Source organism: Musca domestica, unplaced genomic scaffold (genome assembly GCF_030504385.1).
Source record: "Musca domestica strain aabys unplaced genomic scaffold, Musca_domestica.polishedcontigs.V.1.1 39, whole genome shotgun sequence".
Classification (NCBI taxonomy): domain Eukaryota; kingdom Metazoa; phylum Arthropoda; class Insecta; order Diptera; family Muscidae; genus Musca; species Musca domestica.
In genome coordinates, this window is record NW_026712326.1 from 6,281,886 (window position 1) to 6,303,237 (window position 21,352).

Here is a 21,352-nt window from a genome sequence, read left to right on the forward strand (position 1 = left end):
AGGGATATACCAGTAGGAGTGGACCGATATTGCCTAACTTAGAGCTCGTTCTAATTTGATAATAATATTACGATGTTCGCAGTTTGGACCAAATCGGATACTCCCTTCGAGAGTTATCGTGCGCACCAGCCAGCCAGACAGACAAACGGACGGACGGACATCGCTATATCGAATCCAAATTTCCTGAAACGGATATGGTCCAAAGAGACCTAGAGTCTAAAATCGTTATTTCGATTAGGCACTTTTTGGCCGTATCAAATGATATATACCTCTCTACCCCATGAGGGTATAATAACATTGTACCTATTTACAACAGAAGCGTCAGTAAGAGCCCAACCATTACATTGGTTGGGATTTCAATAAAGAACTGCTAATATGTCTCATACGATTTTCTTCTACAGCCGAATAAACCTTCTATTATACCATTAATGTATTAGGGAATCCAAAATGAACAATTTTTCGCTGCCGGGAAAACTCTTCATTTCTGCGTAAGTCAACTTTACAGATTTTCTACGATTCTCTATTCCATGAAATTTCGAAAGCAACCAGAAATTGATGAAAATGAGTGCTGATTTTTTTCCCACTGAATATCTATTGTTGATGTTGTTGCAACCTCAATTCTGGTTCCATGAAAGATAATTGAATGCCTTTTTCACATTTCTCCTCTCTTTTTTCCATTTCTGCCACCGACTTTGTTTCGCATTAACTATTCAGCATTCGACAACATTGGCAAAAATGCCATTGATGATGACGGCGATGACGATGATGCCGATGATGATGACGACGATGATGCTGATGAAAATATTCCATTCATGGGAGATGCTCAAATACTGCATTTTATACAACAACGCCTTAATTATGTTCACTTTCTCTAAGCCCGGTTGGGGTTTTTTAGTCATTTTGCCAATCGACAACGACGTCGACGAGCTGTAAGTCCTTCAGGGAAGGCAAAAACACAAGATTCATGAAGAGAATTAATGAGTTTTTTTCTGCTGCTGTTGCTGCTGCTCTTGTTGTTGTTGTTGCTCTGTTTTGTTGGCAAAAGAAATTTCATTAAGCAGCTGGGAATGAAGCCACTTCATGATTGATTTAATGGAATTCTTAGCGTGGGTTATTAGGAATTTCTTTCCACCATTCAATTTCGTTCTGCCACGTCATGAAAGGTTAATGTGTGTCTATGTCTTTGTGTGAATGTGTGTGTTTGTTGATATTCTTAGCTTGTCTTTTTGTGAAAATAGATTTCCATTGTCTGGGGGAATCTATTGAAATGAAATGCTGAAATTGACACGGTTCCAATTGCATATGTGAGTATTTGTGTGAAGAGGATAATATAATAAACAATAAATAAGTTATTATCCTGTAGAAATGCAGATTAAGAGGTTTTCTATATTAAAGACCATATGTTAAATTGATGAGATTTATGATAAATGATTGTTATTATCTTCAATACAATATTGTCAAATCAATATAGAACTCTATTTTTGGTACTTCACGCACTTTTCCTAATTTTCCAAAAATTATTACATTTCTCAAGTAAAAGTGAATAATGTAATCGATATAGCCCAAATCTGGCACATTCATATCAGACTTAGGTCAGATACGAAATTGACAACATTGGCCCACTACAAACGGAATTACATATTTAATATACCCTCGTTTTCTTGGTGGAGAGTACCATGGAAAGGATGGTATATTAAAATTGTAATTCCGTTTGTAGTGGGCCAATGTTGTCAATTTCGTATTTGACCTTAGTCTGATATTATTGTACCAGATTTGGGCTATATCGACTACTTCTTTTATTTTTTACATGAAACTGTAAAATGTTTTGGAAAACTAAGAAACGTGCTTGAGGTATCAGATGTAGTGGGCCAAAATATTCCACTTCACCTTATACTGAAAAAATATTGGGATGAGCATCTAACATTTATTTTCAAGTTTATGCGAATAATTTATCAAAATTTATACATCTTGTGGGAGTGATAAAAGCAAGTGTGAGCCAATGAATTCTAAATTCACATCAGATATCAGGTTAGAAAGTTTTAAAAGTATCGCTGACTTGTTTGAATATTATGAAAGACATAAATATTAAAAATTGTGACCTGCTGTGGGGGAGACACCAGAAGGGGTGGGGCGATATCTATCACATAAAGATGTGTGAAAATTTGAGAGAATTCGCATTTTATGAGAGATATGATTTTTCAAAATAAAAAAAAAAGTCTGATATATTTCATCTTCCAACCTTATTATGTGTTATGAAAAATATTGGGATCTGTGAAATTTGAAGGGAATTGGATAATAAACCCTAGGTCTCTTTGGACCAAATCCGTTTCAGGTCATTTGAAGTCGATCTAGCGATGTCCGTCTGTCTCTCTGGCTGGCTGGTGCGCATGATAATTCTTGAAGGGGGTATCTGATTTTGTCCAAACATCGTAATATTATTATCAAACTTAGATCTAGTTCAGAGATGAGCAATATTGGTCCACTCTTTGCGGTACCTCTCCCACAAAAAATTTCAATTTTCCAAAAAAAAAAAAAATTACTACACAGAAAGATAAGCATAATCCAATTTTGCTCCAACCTTGCAAATCCTAATATTTGCGTCAGTGCTAGTTCATATGCAGTCTATTAAGTACATCCCTCACAAAGGGTCAACATTTAGAATATTCATGAAATAACGCGAAATTCACAGCCAATTCCACAAGATCTTTTATAAAGATGGTAAAACACATATAAAATGTGATGTAAGAGTCCGATTATAACACACATCCCAATATTACTACTAAAACAAGATCTGCCGTGAAGATGGGTTTCTTCGGACCCTTGCTTCTGGTATCTCCTCATGAAGGACCAACGTTTTAAACAACCAAAACGATCATAAAATCCTAAATATGCATCTGGTTCTCTTTATATTTCACACATCCCATTATTTCTACTACCACAAGATCTACTGTGAAGATGACATATATCGGTCCACTTCTTCTGGTACACCCCCCCCCCCCCCCTCAAAGGGTCAAAAATTTGAATATTCATGAAATAATGCGAAATTCACAGTCGATTCCATTGGTACATTTCAATATTTACATCAGCACAAGATCTGTTATAAAGATGGTAGAAATCTGACAATTCCTACTGGTACCTCCCCCACGAAGGATCAACATTTTTAATAACAAAAATTATCATAAACAAGAAATAAAAAATAAACATACGGTTCTCTTCATATTACATGCATCTCATTATTTCTACTAACACAAGATCTGCTGTGAAGATGGGATATATCGGCCCACTCCTTATGGTACCTTCCCACAAGGAGTCAAATTTGGAATATCCATGAAGCTTATTTGGAATATCAATTAACATCCGATTCCATTAAGTCTTGATAGATCTCAACATTTCCTTCAACACAAGATCTGCTATAAAGATGGTAAACATAGAACCATTTTTCCTGGTGCCTCCGCTACATAGGGTTTAAGATTTTTAAATAATAAGCACCCAATTCACTTTAAATTTCACATATATAAAATTTGTTTGCTAACAGAAGATCTGTTGTGAAGATGATATATATCTTCGAACTCCTCCTGGTACTTCACCCACAAATTTAAACACCTTTTCATGTCATATTTGCGAAACAAGTCGGCGGTTCTTTAAAACTTGCTATATCTTAACATTTCTCACAATCTGAAACTTGAGATTAATGTGGAATTTATGACGATTTTCTTGTAATTTTGCCCATACCAATATTTTTCTCTGTATTAAATCTGTTACGTCACGCATATTTCCACATTTTCCAAAATTTTGCACACATCTCATATGAAGTATAGAAAGTAGTCAATATAGTCCAAATCTGGTACGTTGTAATATTTTTATCAGTCTTATGTCCGATACGAATTGATCAATATTGTCCAACTGCTTCGGAACTATTTTATTTGTTTATATATTAATTTTAATAAATCTTGTGTTAATAAAACTTTATCTTTTATGCTCCAAAAATGCTCTGGCACACATATGAACTGATTTAAAGCCCCATAAATGTTGATTTATATATACTTCTAATTCGCTTTAATTTTATTCAGAGTTCTAGAAAACGACTTAAAGCATTTTGTGTTACGCATGGTCCTTGTTTCAGTTTTTATCCTTCTATTTAGTTTCTGTGCAATGTTTTCCAACATCTACACACTGAGAGAAGCAAAAAAAATTGCTTGATTTTTGTCAAGATATTGCATTACACACGACTGAACAAATTTGTTGGTCACTCAGTCTTAAAAACTACAATAAAAGTCAATAAAACTGTATCTCTAGGAAAACAAACAGAATCTGTAAAAAGCTTTGCTGTTTACAATTTAAGATTGATGGCTTAAAGAATGATGTTCAAAAAATGAATTTTGGTTTGCTTGTTACTATTTTGGGCATCTTAAGTTCATGGCATCAAAATACATACAGGATTGAACTAAATCGATTCATAAAATGAATATTTAAGATTGTTTAAATTAAACTCTGAAAACATGGGAGGAACAGTGGTTTTCAGATATGAAATGAATTTGGACATAAATTCTATAAGTGATATGCCAATAAAAAAAAACTTTTTATTTTTATGTAGATTTTGTAAAGGGATTTTTCATATTTTACCACTCAGAGGAAATGGATTTCGAATCCTATGTTAATTTTTTTTGTTATTTTTTATGAAATAAGTACTAAACTTATAAAAAATTTACAAAATTTCAATATTGAATACAGATTGCGATTGTGCTCATTTTTTTAGCATTTTGTAACAATTTTCGGTTTTTGTACTATACGATAACTTCAAGACAAGTGCCTGAATGTGAAATTCGAAATCCATTTATATGAAATATGTTTCGGCTTTCTTTCAGATAGTCGACACATAGACAACTAAATGTATAGAAGAAGAACAATTCAACAGCAGTTTGGTTAAATCAGAATTATTGGACGAGTATTTTTGGGAAACTATGGCCACTTATACCCAAATGTAAAATTCGTATACCCTCCACCATCAAATATTAAATTTTTTCTTCCGTAATTTTCTCGAACACCCCATTAAGTATAAATACTTATGATTAACTTTCAATTCTATACCGATGTCATGTCGGTTTCCCCGCCTGCCTACATGTTTGTTTGTTAGTACATAGAGGATTGATATTCCCAACAAATACTCCTGTTTGTTTTTTAAGGTTTCGGCCAAATTTCCAAGGTTTTGATTCCAGTTTCCAACCATTTTCACAGGTGTTATAAGTTGGATTGGGCCAAAAATTATGTAACTTCTCGATATATTGGTTCAAGACATAAGAAGATATGTATGGATTTTCCCGTCTCACTGAGCTGAGTCGTTCTAGCTCTGTATGTTCAGGGTCGATCCTCACGAAATTTCGCATGAACATGGGGGAGATTATCAAAATATTTTTTTGGGGTTGAAATGGACCAATAACAGTTCCTCTTCAGGTCACAAGAATAAGCCAATCCACGCAGAATTTTGCATGAGGAAAGGATTTAGGGTGGGGCTAAAGGCTACCAATTTGGATAGTTATAGGGCAATATTTAGCGGCTGAAATGGCCATAACTTTTGTGTAAAAAAAAATCAATTAGTCCGTGAATATTTATGATCCCGACGAAATCACAAATACACGGAAGGGTCACTTCTGACCGTAACATTGATGCTGATACCCAATATAGCGGATTACTATATGTCAAAGAAGCCGATGGTAGTAAACCCGCTTTTAACTCGTGAACGGCTGAGCAGCCAATATTCGGTATTTTGATAATTTCAGCAACATTATTCACCGAAATCAAATTTCGTTTAGGGAGTTCTTAATGATTACCGCAACCTATGGAAAAAAGTTTCGTATGCAGGTCCACGTCTTCGTATACCTCCCAATACTCGGGATTTTTATGATTTGTGCGACATTGTTCACCGGAATTATAACAAACTTCGTATTTAAATTTCGTAATGGGTACTACAACCTATGACAAAAAAAAATCGTATATAGGTTCACGTTTTCGTATATCTCCCATATAACGGTACATTCCGATATTCGGTATTTTGATGATTTTAGCGACTTTATTCACCGGAATTATTTCAAATTTGGTTTTTTGAGTTCGTACTACATCCTATGACAAAAAATTTCGTAAGCAGGTCCACGTCTTTGTATAGTCTCCATAAAACAGTTTTCATTTTAGTAGTAATTTCCGGAAGTTTTTTGAAGTTTTTCAAGTTCCTTTCAAATGGTGGAGGGTATTAAAAGTTCGGCCCGGCCGAACTTAGCTGCTTTTTTTACTGGTTAAAAATTGTGTTCACCAAATTTTATCTGAAGAGATAATAGAATGCCAAAGCATGTATAATTTTTGAGTTACTATGATACAAATTTAAAGTGCCAAGGACTATCTTCAGGAATTAGTAATCAAGATATTATTCACAATATAATGGACGAAGTCGCAGAATTCTGATTTCACTACAATTTTCCAAAAATGGCTTCCACCACAAAATAAATTAAAAAAACTGTGTTTGAACTTTTTGTTTGGCCAGGTTTACGACAGACAGTAAGTGTGCGATAGTTTCCATGTTCGATACTTTTTTAATTGATCATAATTAATATGGATCATATTTGGACTATAAGATATCAGATTCCTTTTTTCGGTTTAGATGTATGTATGCTATTTTCGAAATGTTTGAACGTTTGTTGTGGATAAAGAAGAAAGAGAGGATTTATATGTTTTGTTTTCAGATTATACTTATAAAGACCAAAATATTGGTATGTAAAAAACTTTAAGAAAACGAGACATAGATTTTTCATTTTAAGGGAATTATTTTTCAAAATTAAGACCTTTGAGGGAGGTAGAACAATAAGTCATAAATTCATTTTTGTACAATTTTTTAACATTTTTTGCGGAGACCAGAAAGAATGGAAAACACATTTTGATGTGCTAATTCTTAAGAAACTCGAACCATTACGATGTACCAAGTCTGAAGGTCATGGTTCTCACTATCTGACCGGTACAAAGCTAAGTCAACTCCAACAAAATCCTGGATTTTGTCCAATGGACATAAAAACGTTATTTCAATGAGGCACATTTTGAAGTATCAAATAATATTTACTTTGTGAAGCCATAAGGCAGAAAGCTATAATCGGAAGTCAAAAGGTTCTACTGACTTCAGATTTCCGTACGATTTGCACACCTTTCATCGTACTATAAAGGATATATTAAGTTTATCCTTCCGTTTGGTATTCCACGAAATAAACATTTTTAATCAACAAGTATATGCTTTTCTTTTTCAGCAGAAGAACTATATTAAATGGAAATCACTCTAGCTTTCGAACGGAAGAATGTTGATAGAAAATGTAAGATACAGGTCCATAATTTCTTATAGTCACCATGTAATTGCTCCAACCGATTTAAAGTATGTTGGGATGTTTGTCATATTTTTCAAACAAATGTGCTGAAAACCAAAATTGCTTGTGTTTCCAGTGGAGGGAAATCCATATAGGTCATATATACATACGTGCCTTCCGGTATTCTGTATTTAGATAATTTAAATAATTTGGAACAACTCTAGTTTAATAAAAACTCTTCGATTTTTTCGAATTTTTTCCAGAGGTAGTTATTTTTACCCTGATACCGGGAAACTATGATGATCGTGTTTACTTGCCAAAGAGATCAGATGAAAATGTGCACCTTCGGTTGGCCACCAGAATTCAAGCGCCGACCATGGTAATGGTGTGGGCCGCCATTATAGCCAATGGTCGCTCTCCGCTCATATTAATCGATCGTGGCATCAGAACAAATGCTCAAATGGGCGCTGGAAATGAAGAGTGGAACCTCATTTTGTAACCATTCTTGGATGGCGCGTGCTGAGTGCGATGGTGCTGAGTCCTATTTGAATGTCCATGGTCTACGGCCAAAATGTTTGTATGCCCAATATGCCGATAATATTCGGCATTTATTCGATTAATACGAGCGAGAGCGACCATCGGCTGTTATGGCGGCTTACACCATCACCATGGCCGGCGCTTGAGTTCTGGTGGCCAACGAAGGTGCACATTTTCAGCTAAACTCTTCGCCAAGTAAACATGATCATTTTGTTTTTTACAAACTGCGGGAAAACGAATAATTCCTCATCGAAAACCAAATTCGTCAGTTCACCACATTTGGCCAAGCGAAGCAACTCTTTAGGTCTTTTGAGTCTATTTTCTTTATGTTGCGATGTAAGATCTTGCAATTTTTGGAATTTACAACGAGCTCATTTTTCAATATTTGCCGAATGGAATGTTCAGCTCACGAGCAATTTTTCGGCCACTGCGACGAGGGTTTCGATCAAGTCGCTTCTATACTTTTTGAACCATTTCTGCTGATGTTGCTGTTTTCTTCCGTCCACTTCCCTGATATCGGTTTAAACTACCAGTATCACGGTAACGAGCGATGGTACGGGACACAAAAGATTTATTCACATTTCAATGCTGCTTTAAAGATAGATGTGGTCTTCCAATCAAAAATATATAGAAATCACACTATCACGCTTGAATTACATCACGAATAACTTTTTTTCTGGAAAATTCTCACCAAAATGCTTTTGTACGCTTGTAAACAATATAATGATCTGTCACTGAAATAACTTTAACAGCTGTCGGACGAGTGGCTTAAAAATGACAGCAGTCTGAATTTGGTTGCAGTTTTTTCATCTCACCCTGTATGGCCTTTGTTGACACAGACTCTTTTCCGTGTTACTCTTCATTTTAAATAATTCTAATTTGAAAAACTCGTTTTAAAATTTTTTGTTCTTTAATGCGCTTCACTTCTCAGCATTGTCATAAAAACCCTAAGGTTTTTCGAGTTTTGCCTTATTAAGGCGAAGATCATATGTTTTATGATTTAAGTGTTTGTTTTCTCTTTCGAGACGAGCTTAATGATCTGAAATTTGCAGTGAAAAGTTTTCTTTTTTTTTTATTCTCCCAATTTATTTTAGTTTACTTCGGAAGAAAGAGAAAAATGCCCGAATAAATTATTCACTACAATCATTTTTTGGCTTAAACGCACAATATACTACAATTCAATTTAACTTACACATTTCAAAACATTTTAGCTTTCCTTATTTTGCAATGTATTGTTATTTGTTCATTCACTTAAATAAACTTTTTTGTAATATACGTACCCCATTTACATTTAAATGTTTGTTTGATATTCCACTTGAAAATGCGGAAAAACTTGCTTCACAATTTCCAATCTGTTTCGTTACAGTTATTTATTTAAAGAATCACGCACAGACAAAATGCATTAAATTTACATTTAACAGTAATTTCCATTTAACATGAGAAGAACAACAACAATGGCAAAGACACCGACCGACCGACTGTCTCACTGATGATGGCTCTTCGGCAATTGATTTACATAAATCAAATTGATTAAAATGGATGCTATAATTAATGATATTTGCAGACACTGTCACTATATCTGTGCCATTGTACTAGCATACATACATACATGTGCAATTTGTATTTATGTATAAATATGTATGTGTGTGTTTACATCAACATCGATTTGGCATTAATCTCACTTGTGAGGGATGTGGTACCCACTGGCGTATGAGTTTTTAATGACGATGATGATTTTAATGAATTATTAATCATACGCCCAAAGGCTTTTGCTTCATAGACGACACACACTGCCGCTCCTCCCCGTATGCAACACTTATGGCAAACGAAACACTATGCCGACACTTGAGGCATTCATTTGATTAATTATTTAGCATTTAACACTAGCAGAGCAGACTCCCTTCACTCGCCACAGCATTTAGCAGCAGAAAACATTAATTTATTGTCTGAAGCGAAATTTATTTGTTAAATGTCTATTTTAATTAAATTTTATATTTTATTCATTTATCATTTTATGTATTTTTTTAATTATTTTTTTCTTCTCCCTCTCTCTTTGCTTTCAGTATCATATAATTTTTGTTAATCACTTTAAACGAGCATTTCAATTTCCACAGAAAATATAATCCTTTAAAATACACTATAATCCTTGTTCTTGGGCTTGATTGTAACAATGTTAATCCTTTAATCCATGAAGGGAAACAGTTTTCCTTTTTGTAATCCTTTTTTCCGCTTTCGAGTTCCCCAGACGCGTGCCAAACGACAAACTAACCGTTTCATGGCAAATTCATTCGAATTTATACTTTTTGGCCGAAAAGCTTTCCTCTATATCCTTAGAGCTTTTGGGGGAGAGTGAGCTTTGGGGATAAAAATTGAGAGCAGACTAAATAAAGAACATGCGCTATGGCCAAACACGGTATGTAAATATTTTTACCGGCTTTAAATAACCGCCGAAACTTTGTTTACATTTGTTGATACCGACACGTGCTTCGACAGTTCCGTGTTTACTTTTTTCGCCCTGCCACAACAAGTGCATGAAAAGTATCTCATTATGGAAACAACAGCAGTGTATTCCCAACAGCCGGAAATCACTCGGCAATTTCAAGTAACACAGCACGTGTTTACCGACCCTACCACAACAACGACAGCATAATATCGGGGGCGTTTTTAAGCATTTTGATATTATAATTTAAAATAATGAATGAATTACATGATTGTAATTTATAGAAATTTTGGGGAAATTTTTTGGCAAAATTATAATGGGTATATAAACAAAATTGTTAAAGTAATTGTTAGAATAAACATTGTGCATAAGTGGTAAGCTTTCGTCGGATGATCAACTAAATCGGAGGGACTGAAATATGATTCATTCTTAACATTTTTGATGGCATATATCGTCTGGTTTGTCTTGTAAAAATTAAAAAAAAAAAAACAGTAAAGAATGTCTTAAAGTCGGCCGGATGAACTGTATATATGGGAGCTATAGCTATATCTGAACCGATTTCACATACTAGCTTCTAGACTCAATTCGGTCGTAAGTGCCAAATTTCATCCAATTTGTGCAAATATTAGACGTTTGGTGTCCAATCAAATGTAAATCGGACGAAGTTATATATGGGAGCTATATCCAAATCTGAACCGATCTCGATAAAATTTAGCAAATTTATTTCTGAGCTGTATTTTATATATTTCCCAAATATTGTTGTTAAAGGTGCATATTACGGCTGCGGAGGACAAAAATAGCAAATCGGATGACCAATATATATATGAGAGCTATAGCTATATCTGAACCGATTTCGACAAAATTCCATAAAATTCGGACTGATATTACACGTTTGGTGCACAATAAAAGACAAATCGGACGAAGATATATACGGGAGCTATATCTAAATTTTGATCGATTATCTCCAATTTCAATAGGGTTCGTCCTTGGGCCAAACAAATGATTCGTGCAAAATTTCATCTGGATAGGACAATAAATGCGAACTGTACTTTGTTTACAAAAATACATGGACAGACGGACGGACGGACATGCATAAATCGACTCAGAATGTGATTCTATACATATCATCAAAAGGAACTATGGGTCTATCTCGTTTCCTTTTGCCTGTTACAAACAAATGCACAAAGACATAACACCCTGACCACCTTGTGGTGTAGGGTATAAAATGGGGTTTAAAGGAAATAATTATATTCAAGAAATGTTTACTATGTCTCCTAGAACACGGCAATACGTGTTTCGGTGACGAAATGACCCACATGATATAAATATTCCTCCGGCATTAAGGCTACGGAGTAAATATATCTTGTGATATTATCAAAGTGTTTCTCATCCACATGTTCTTTGCGATGAATTTCGTTACAGGACATTCAGTTGTATCTGCCTGCTTCGATAAGGATTATATTAAAAAAAGTAATCAAAGGCTATAGTCGTGCGGGGCCGACCATGAAACCTACAACACTAAAATATGTTAGAAGCTCCCTAATGTCCTAATGGAAGATTTCGCTTTTGAAGTTATGTCACGGAACACTGCCCAGATATGACCAGGGACATTTGTCCAATATTTACGCACTCCGTCATTCTGTTAGTTGTTGTGGTCCATTTTACAGCTAAATATAATCCAATGGTCATCCAAAATGCTAGAACTCTTCCCTGTCCTTAACTCTCTTTTCAGGCGTGTCGACTGGATTCAATTGTGTGATCAGGAAATGTTTTCTGTTTTTGGGTCATTTAAAACCTTACATATTTTGCGATCATCTCCAAAAGCAAGAGGCCCCTCTGTATCTCCAAATTTAGACTCATTCATCTAAATCTATATTTACATCATTATTGACATATTTTTATGCGATTTTTTTAGATATTATACTTTTATGCCAAGAGGGTATACCGAATTGACAAAAATTTGTCAAAATCAGTCCAGCTATTCTAGAGATGTAACCATTCTAGCCAACATCCCCTTCCTGTGTATATATACATTGTATATATTTCGCTATATTTATCGGATATATTTACTAAATATTATGCTATAATCTCCAAAAGCAATAGGCTTCTATTCTGTCCCTAGCCCCACCTCCATTCTACATATCGTGAAGATCGAATTGCGACCTGTAGAGTGATTACAAATTAACATGGACAAACGGACGGACGGACATACATAGCTAGATCGATTCAGCTCGGCGGAATAGGGTGACCAATTTATATATTCCTATGTGGGAAACCAATATTTCGAGGTGTTACATAATATTTTGGCCCAATCAAACTTATAATACCTCCAACACATAGTGTTAAGGGTATAAATATATATTGGAGCAATATATATACCGGACCGAGTAAAATTAGGTTGAATATGAAAAAATTAAATCAATTTGGGTTGATATTACATGTATGGTGAGTAATCACCATAAAATCGGATAAAGATGTATATCAAGGCTATATAAAAATCTGAATTTATTTCGATAAAATTTGGCAGAGGTATTTTCGAACAGTATCTGATACCTGGTATCAAATATCACTGCTGAGGAGTGCATGTTGCGCATGTTAGGGACTTTAACACCAAATCGGATGAAACATATATATGGGAGTCATATCTGAACTGATTTTCACCAAAATCTGAATTCCGTCCAAAATCGGATAAAGTACACTAAATTTGGTTAAAATTGGAGCTATAACCGTATTTGAACCTATTTTAACCAAATTTAGTGTACTTGCTTCTAGACTGAATTCGGTCGAATATAAAAAAATCAGGTAATTTGGACTGATATTGGCCATTTCGTGATAGTGGCCGAAATCGTTTAAAGTTATATGAAAGCTATATCTAAATATGAACCAATTCTCTCCAATTTCAATAGGGTTCGTTCTTGGGCCAAAGAAATATTGTTTGGAAAATTTCATCTCAATCGTATAATAAATGCGACCTGCATTTTGTTCACAAAATACATGGAAGATGGACGGAAGGACTGAAATGCATAGATCGACTCAGAAAGTGATTCTATGAAGATCCGCAAAAGTAATTATGGGTCTATCTCGCTTCCTTCTCTATGTTGCGAACAAATGCACAAAGACATAATACCGTTACCACTATATGGTTTGGTTTAAAAATACAGGTCGCACTTATTTCCGGATTGAGACGAAATTTTACACAAATCAATTGTTTTGCTCAATGACAAACGCTACAGAAATTTAGATACATATCTTCGTCCAATTTCAATTTTATATTTCAAGAGGATATCAGATACAGACGCCAATACGTAAAAATGGATGAAAATTTGTTCACATAGCAGAATCTCGAAGACTGTAATCTAGCAAACAATATTGGCTTTTTAAGAATTTTTGCCTACTTCATTCTCGAAAATAGAGAATTGAAAACCAGTAAAGAAAGTCTTAAAGTCGGGCGGGGCCGACTTTATGATACCCTACACCACTTTGCTAATTTAGTAGAGCTACACATAACAACTAAAAGTTTTTATGGGAGAATTCAATCATACACGCTATGATTATAATTATAACTTAAAGTTCAAAGGACTAAATATGCCGAAGCATTTGTATCTTTAAAATTCGGAATTGTATTGCCCATTTGGATAAAGATATATATGGGAGCTATATACAAATCTGAACCGATCTCGATAAAATTTGGCAAAGATATTTCTGAGCTGTATTTGATATATTTTCCTGAATATCGTTGTTACGGAGTGCATATTACGGCGGCGGTGGACAAAAATAACAAATCGGATGAACAATATATATGGGAGCTATAGCTATATCTGAACCGATTTCCATCAAATTTGGCATACTAGCTTCTAGACTCAATAGACTCGTAAGTGCCAAATTTCCTCCAATTTGGGCAAATATTAGACGTTTGGTGCCCAATCAAAGATCGGACGAAGTTATATATAGGAGCTATATCCAAATCTGAACCGATCTCGATAAAATTTAGCAAATTTATTTCTGAGCTGTATTTTACATATTTCCCAAATATTGTTGTTAAAGGTGCATATTACGGCTGCGGAGGACAAAAATAGCAAATCGGATGAAAAATATATATGAGAGCTATAGCTATATCTGAACCGATTTCGACCAAATTTAGCATACTTATTTTCAGGTCCAATCTGATCGTACGTGCAAAATTCCATAAAATTCGGACTGATATTACACGTTTGGTGCACAATAAAAGGCAAATCGGACGAAGATATATACGGGAGCTATATCCAAATTTTGACCGATTGTCTAAAATTTCAATAGGGTTCGTCCTTGGGCCAAACAAATGATTTGTGCAAAATTTCATCTGGATAGGACAATAAATGCGAACTGTACTTTGTTTACAAAAATACATAGACAGACGGACGGACGGACATGCATGAGTCGACTCAGAATGTGATTCTATGCATATCATCAAAAGGAACTATGGGTCTATCTTGTTTCCTTTGCCTGTTACAAACAAATGCACAAAGACATAATACCCTGACCACCTTGTGATGTAGGGTATAAAATGGGGTTTAAAGGAAATAATTATATTCAACAAATGTATGGCCTTTACTATGGGTCCCAGAATACGGCAAAACGAGTTTCGATGACTAAATGACCCTCATAATATAAATATTTCTCCGGCATTAAGGATATGGAGTAAATATATCTTGTAATATTATCAAAGTGTTTCTCATTCATATATATATTGCGATTAATTTCGTTACAGGACATTTAGTTGTATCTGCCTACTTGTCGCTAATACACAAAGAAAACCTTTGCAAGAGAATATCCAAGATGCGCAATATCGTTTTACTCCCTCGCTACCAGTAACGAAAGGTCAAAAGTCGGGCGGGCCGACCTAATAGCATTGCTGTATCGTGCATGGTATGACTTCAATAAGGACTATATTAAAACAAGTAAGGAAAGGCTATAGTCGTGCGGGTCCGACCATGTGATACCCTGCAATACCAAAATATGTTAGAAGCCCCCTTATATCCAAATCCATTTTGGAAGATTTCGTTTTTGAAATTATGTCACGGAACGCTGCCCAGATATTACCCTTGGTATTTTTACCAGAGACATTTGCCCACTCCGTCGAGCTGTTAGTTTTTGTGGCCCATTTTACAGCTATATATAATGCAATGGTCATCCAAAATACTAGAACTCTTGCCTGTCCTTAACTCTCTTTTCAGGCGTGTCGACTGGATTCAACTGTGTGATCAGGAAATGTTTTCTGTTTTTGGGTCATTTGAACCTCTAAATATTTTGCGATAATCTGCAAAAGCAAGAGGCCCCTCTGTATCTCTAAATTTAGACGCATCTATATGATTTGCTTGTCTACGATAATTGGCTATATTCGTCAACGAAATCAGCATAAAAAAGCCAGAAATTCGCCTTTTGTGTAATTTGCTTATTGCCTGTAAGTTATTTTCGGTAGAATGGAAATCTTGGTACTTTTTCACACAAAATGCACTGTCCTAAACTCTAACTTCATGCGAGATTTCGTGTTCTTTGGTTTCTATTTGTGTATAACGACTGCAAAATCAGGAACATTTTTAGTTGTTGGTTCATTTCAAGTCTAAATATAATGCAGACATCTTTGAAAACAATAGGCCTAGCCCTTCTGAACCTAACTCTACCCTTGTGAAAATGTTGGTGAGGATCGGACGATAATTGCAATCTGTATATAATAACCCCAACCTATGTTGCAAGGTAAAAAAATATTACAAAATATACACTTCAATTTTAAGTCAAATCGAAAAAATCTCATGCGATAAAAAATATGAAAAAAAAATTTAAAAAATGTCACACAATACTACAAAGTCTATATTAACATCATTATTGACTTCTTTTTGTGCGATTTTTTAGAGGTTATACTTTTATGCCAAGAGGGCATTCCGAATTGACAAAATTTGTCAAAATCGCTCCAGCCATTCAGGAGATATAAGCATTCAAGCTAACAAGGGGATGTTATATATATATATACATTGTATATATTTCGCTACATGTATCGGATGTATTTAGTATCGGCATCTACGTAACGATTAGAATTGACCTTTTCGTCTGTTTGTGATTTCGCCGGGATTAAAAATATTCGCGATTTAATAAAAAAATTGAATTTTATTTAACACATATGTTATGGTCTATTTCACCCACTAAATATTATCCGATGATCATCTAAATTGAAAGGCCCAGCCCTAAGCTCTAGCCCTATGACAACTTCCGCGTCAATTGATCTGTAATTGCGACCTGTAGAACAACTACAAAATCAGGTCCATTTCAACCCCTAAATATTATGCGATCCCGAGACCGGGCCATAATTGCGACATGTAGAGTGATTACAAATTAACACGGACAGACCGACCGACGGACATGCATAGCAAGATCGACTCAGCCCGACCGGATAGGAAGATCCATACATACTTTCCTAAGTGGGAAACCAATATTTCGAGGTGTTACATAATTTTTGGCCCAATCAAACTTATAATATACATAGTGTTGTAGGGTATAAATATGTATTGGAGCAATAGATATACTGGACCGAGTAAAATTAGGTTGAGTATGAAAAAATGGAATCAATTTGGGTTGATATTACATATATGGTGAGTAATCACCATAAAATCGGATAAAGATGTATAGGCTATATAAAAATCTGAACCCATTTCGATATAGTTTAGCAGAGGTATCTTCGAGCATTATCTGATGCCTGGTATCAAATATTATTGCTGAAGAGTGCATATTGTGCATGTGACGGACTTTAACACCACATCGGATGAAACATATATATGGGAGCTATAGCTATATCTGAAACGATTTTCTCCAAATTCGATGTACTTGCTTTTACGCCAAATTCCGTCGGAAGTGCCAAAAATGCCTGATATTAGTCATTTGGTGGACAATAAACTTGATATCGGATAAAGATATATATGGGAGTTATGTCCTAATGTGATCCGATCTCGAGAAAATTTGACAGAGGTACTTTTGAGATCCATTAGTTATCTAGTACCAAATATAATTCTTGTGGAGTGCATATTACGCGTGTGGGAGCTATAGCTATATCTTAACCGATTTTTACCAAATTTAATGTACTTGCTTGCAGACTGAAGTCGGTCGAATGTACCAAAATTCAGGCCATTTGGACTGATGTATAAGCATTTCAGATAGTGGCCGAAATATGTTGAAGATATATGGAAGGTATATCTAAATATGAACCAATTCTCAATTTCAATAGGGCTCGTCCTTGGGCCAAACAAGTATTGTTCGGAAAATTTCATCTCAATCGGATCATTTATTTTGTTCACAAATCGACTCAGAAAGTGATTCTATGAAGATCCTCAAAAGTAATTATGGGTTCATTTCGCTTCTTTCTCTATGTAACAAACAAATGCACAAAGATATATTACCAATTATGATGTAGGGTATAAAAACAGGTCACATTTATTTCTGGATTACATCAGCCATACTTTACAAAAGCTGAGGTTACGCACACAGACGTCAGTCCGACTTCCTCTTTTTGTCTAACTTAGATGGAGTTGAAGACTGTACATTACAGAAATTACATCTTTATATTTTTTTTAATTTTATTCAATGAAACCAAGAAATGTCGGAAATAGCATCAAAGTTTAGAATAAGTTTAGATTTGTTCGAATTGGTCACCTTTAGTACGAATTATGGTCTTCAAGCTGCCAATGAAACCGTCATACGCTGCCCGAATGTTGCTCTGTGGTATTTTGGTCCATTCTCGGTGAAGCGCTTGCTTGAGGTGATCGACACTTTGATATTTTTTAGTGCCAACCTTGCTTTCCAAAATACTCCAAACACTATAGTCCAACGGATTAGTATCCGGTGATTTTGGTGGCCATTGTGCGCTGGGAATGAAGCGAGGTACCTCATTTTGTGCTGCGTGCGATGGTGCTGAGTCCTGTTGGAATGTCCAAGGCCTGCGGCCAAAATGTTTGCGTGCCCAAGGTTTTAATACACCCTCCAGAATATTTTCGCGATAATATGCGGTATTTATTCTGATGCTACGGTCGATTAATAAGAGCGGAGAAAGACCATCGGCGGTTATGACGGCCCAAATCATCACCAGGTTAAGTTCGTAAATGAGACATGTAGGTCCACGAAATGAATACTACAGCTTAAGATAGAAAATTGTCTGTGCAGGTCCAGGGGTTCGTATAGGCCCCAAATATGAGTACCTTCCTATATTCGGTATTTTGACGAGTTTAGGTACAATACCCACCGAAATTGTTTGAGATGTCGTATTTGACGTTCGTAATGGATGCTGTAGCCTGTGACAGAAAACTGTCTATGCTGGTCCAGGTTTACGCTCCGATATAACGGTATCTCCCTATATACGATATTTTGATGATTTTGGCTACATTATTCACCGTTCATTTCAAGTTTCGAATTTGAATATGGTAATGGCTTATGAAAAACAATGCCTATGTAGGTCCACTTCGTATAGACCCCAATATAACGGCTATATTCGGTATTTTTAAAATGTTAACAGAATTTTTTAAGGATTTTTTTTTTTTTTTTTTTTTTTTGAAAATTTCCAAATTCGTTCCAAATGGTGGAGGGTATTCAAAGTTCGGCCCGGCCGAACATACTGCTTTTTAACTTGATTAATGTAAGCCTTCTCCAAGTGATATCAAAACTGCTCTAAAGTCAAATGTTGATAGGTGGTATGATCTACTTGAAAAAAATCCTTTTGTTACGGGAGCTCTACTAAATATGCATTGTGGTTTAGGCTATTGTATAGTCGGCCCCGCTCGACTTCTGACATTTCCTTACTGGTGCTACGTAACACTGATAAGAACATTAGGATTTGGAAAATTTGGAAAACATTTGATGATTTTTTCTCTTTCCTTGCAAAATATTTTCTTTGAATATTTTGATTTTTTGTGGGAGAGGTAACAGAAGGATGTTGCCCATTTCCGAACCGGATTTAAGTTTGATAATAATATTACGATGTACCAAGTTTAGACCATATTGGATACTCCCTTCGAGAATTATCGTGTGTACCAAACAGACAGATGGAAGGACACCCCTAGATCGACTCGAAATGTCCTAAAACGGATTTTGTCCAAAGAGACCTTGGGTCATTTGGATGAGGCACGTTTTGGCCGCATCAAATCATACATTCCGTCTGTAGTCATATGGCTAAAGGTATAATAAATGGAGATCGGTTATGGTTTTTTGAAATATACCACAATAAAGTTATCCCACGATTTCAGGTAATATAAAGAGTTTGCCGATACTTTCCAAAAAATGGGCTATAAATTGGTACTTTGGTAAATTGTTAGGATTACAAACAATGAAAATAGGTATTGAAAAATATCGAACAAAATTTCTAATTTTGTTTATTTCCTTGTGATTGAGGCCCAGACAAACTTAATGCACTTTTTCTAGTTTAAATAAAATATGTATGATCTGCTACATTTTTCATGAAACTTTAAGTTTACTTTACTCCTACTATTTATATTTAGTTTTTACAGCTATAAATAGAGATGTTGAAACACTAACTAGTACTACTCCATTTACAACTTCACCTAACCATTATATTTTGTTGTAACAACAGCAACAACAAGAACGCACTCTATTTTAACCTAAAAACACCATACAAATGGGAAACAAAATATTTGCACTGCTCTTCTATTGTGTTGTTGTTGCTATTGTTTTGTTTTTACTCCTTTTTTGGTTCTGGTATCTGCGGAAACAATTGTGCCTGCTCCAGGATGCATGTGTGTCAACAACACAAAACCATAATTAAATGCATGAATTAAAAGACCTCAAGAATGTAATTAACACAGTAATGTCAGCTGCACGCGCTGTCCGACGCCGAACAGCAGCGGTGAATATTTGTAACAAAACAACAACAAAAACACACGAAGTACGAAAGAGAGTGCCAGTGCTATTGTTACAACTGGAGTGTTCTGTGTAATCTGCTAACCTAGAAGTGTGGTTCGCTGTGAATGGGGTCTTTAACTGAAAATGGGTCTTTTCCCACACTTTTGAGGTGGAATGCGTGCGTGTGCTTTTAATGAGAATGGAAGTGATGTGGGGGTATTTTTGTACCGAATCGGAAGGAATGAAATCAGATCTGATAGGGAAAATGTCTGAAGGCTATGCTATAGAATTTTAGTTTAATTTAATATGAAAGTCTGAGATTATTTTAAAAATCTGCTATGTAGTCTTCAGTTGACTTCGTAATTTTGGATGAGGGTCACTTTTTGTCCGAAGGGGTCAAATAAGACTGGGAATTTTGGAAATTCGTACTAGAACGGTACGAAAAGTATTACAATGTACTAAATATCGTACCCTTTGTATTTGAGGAAGAAGTAGAGCTAGAACTTTTAAATTTGGAATGAGGGTCAGTGATTAAGCGTATGATAGATGCACCAAAGGGTTTCTGGAAAAACGCACTATAAGTGTACGAATGTAGTACATCATTTGGTACCATTTCGTTTCATGTGAACGGTTAGAGCTGGACTTTGGAATGGGAATCAAGTTTGAGAAGTAGAGTCGATGTAGGGGAGTACAAGGTGAGATGAAAAAACTGCAACCAACTTCAGACTGCTGTAATTTCTAAGCCACTTGTCCGGCAGCTGTTAAAATTATTCCAGTGGTAGATCATTATATTGTTTACAAGCGTACAAAGTTATTCGTGATGGAAATCACGCGTGATAGTGTGATTTTTTTATTTGGCTGGAAAACCACAAGTGGCTGTCGTTAGAGCATTCCAGTATTTAAACGTGAATAAATCTTTTGTGTCTCGTACCATCGCTCGTTACCGTGATACTAGCAGCAATATCAGCTGAAATGGTTCGAAAAGTAAAGAAGCGACTTGATCGAAACCCGCGTCGCAGTAGCCGAAAAATGGCTCGTGAGCTGAACATATCGCAATATTTCATTCGGCAAATATTCAAAAATGAACTCGGAGCAAAGTCATTGAAATTCCAAAAGGTGCAAGAACTTACACCGCAATAGAAAGAAAATAGACTCAAAAGATCTA

At 35.3% G+C, this 21,352-nt stretch overlaps 1 protein-coding gene across 1 annotated transcript in view; it reads right to left on the reverse strand.

Moving 5' to 3' along the window:
* The window catches only part of LOC101894920 (uncharacterized), a 63,851-nt gene extending 53,727 nt beyond the window's left edge, over positions 1 to 10,124 (reverse strand). The window contains exon 1 of the mRNA XM_011294189.3: positions 9,155 to 10,124. The gene's annotated coding sequence lies outside the window, so the exon portion shown is untranslated. The remainder of the gene's footprint in view (positions 1 to 9,154) is intronic.
* Between the last annotated feature and the right edge of the window lie 11,228 nt (positions 10,125 to 21,352).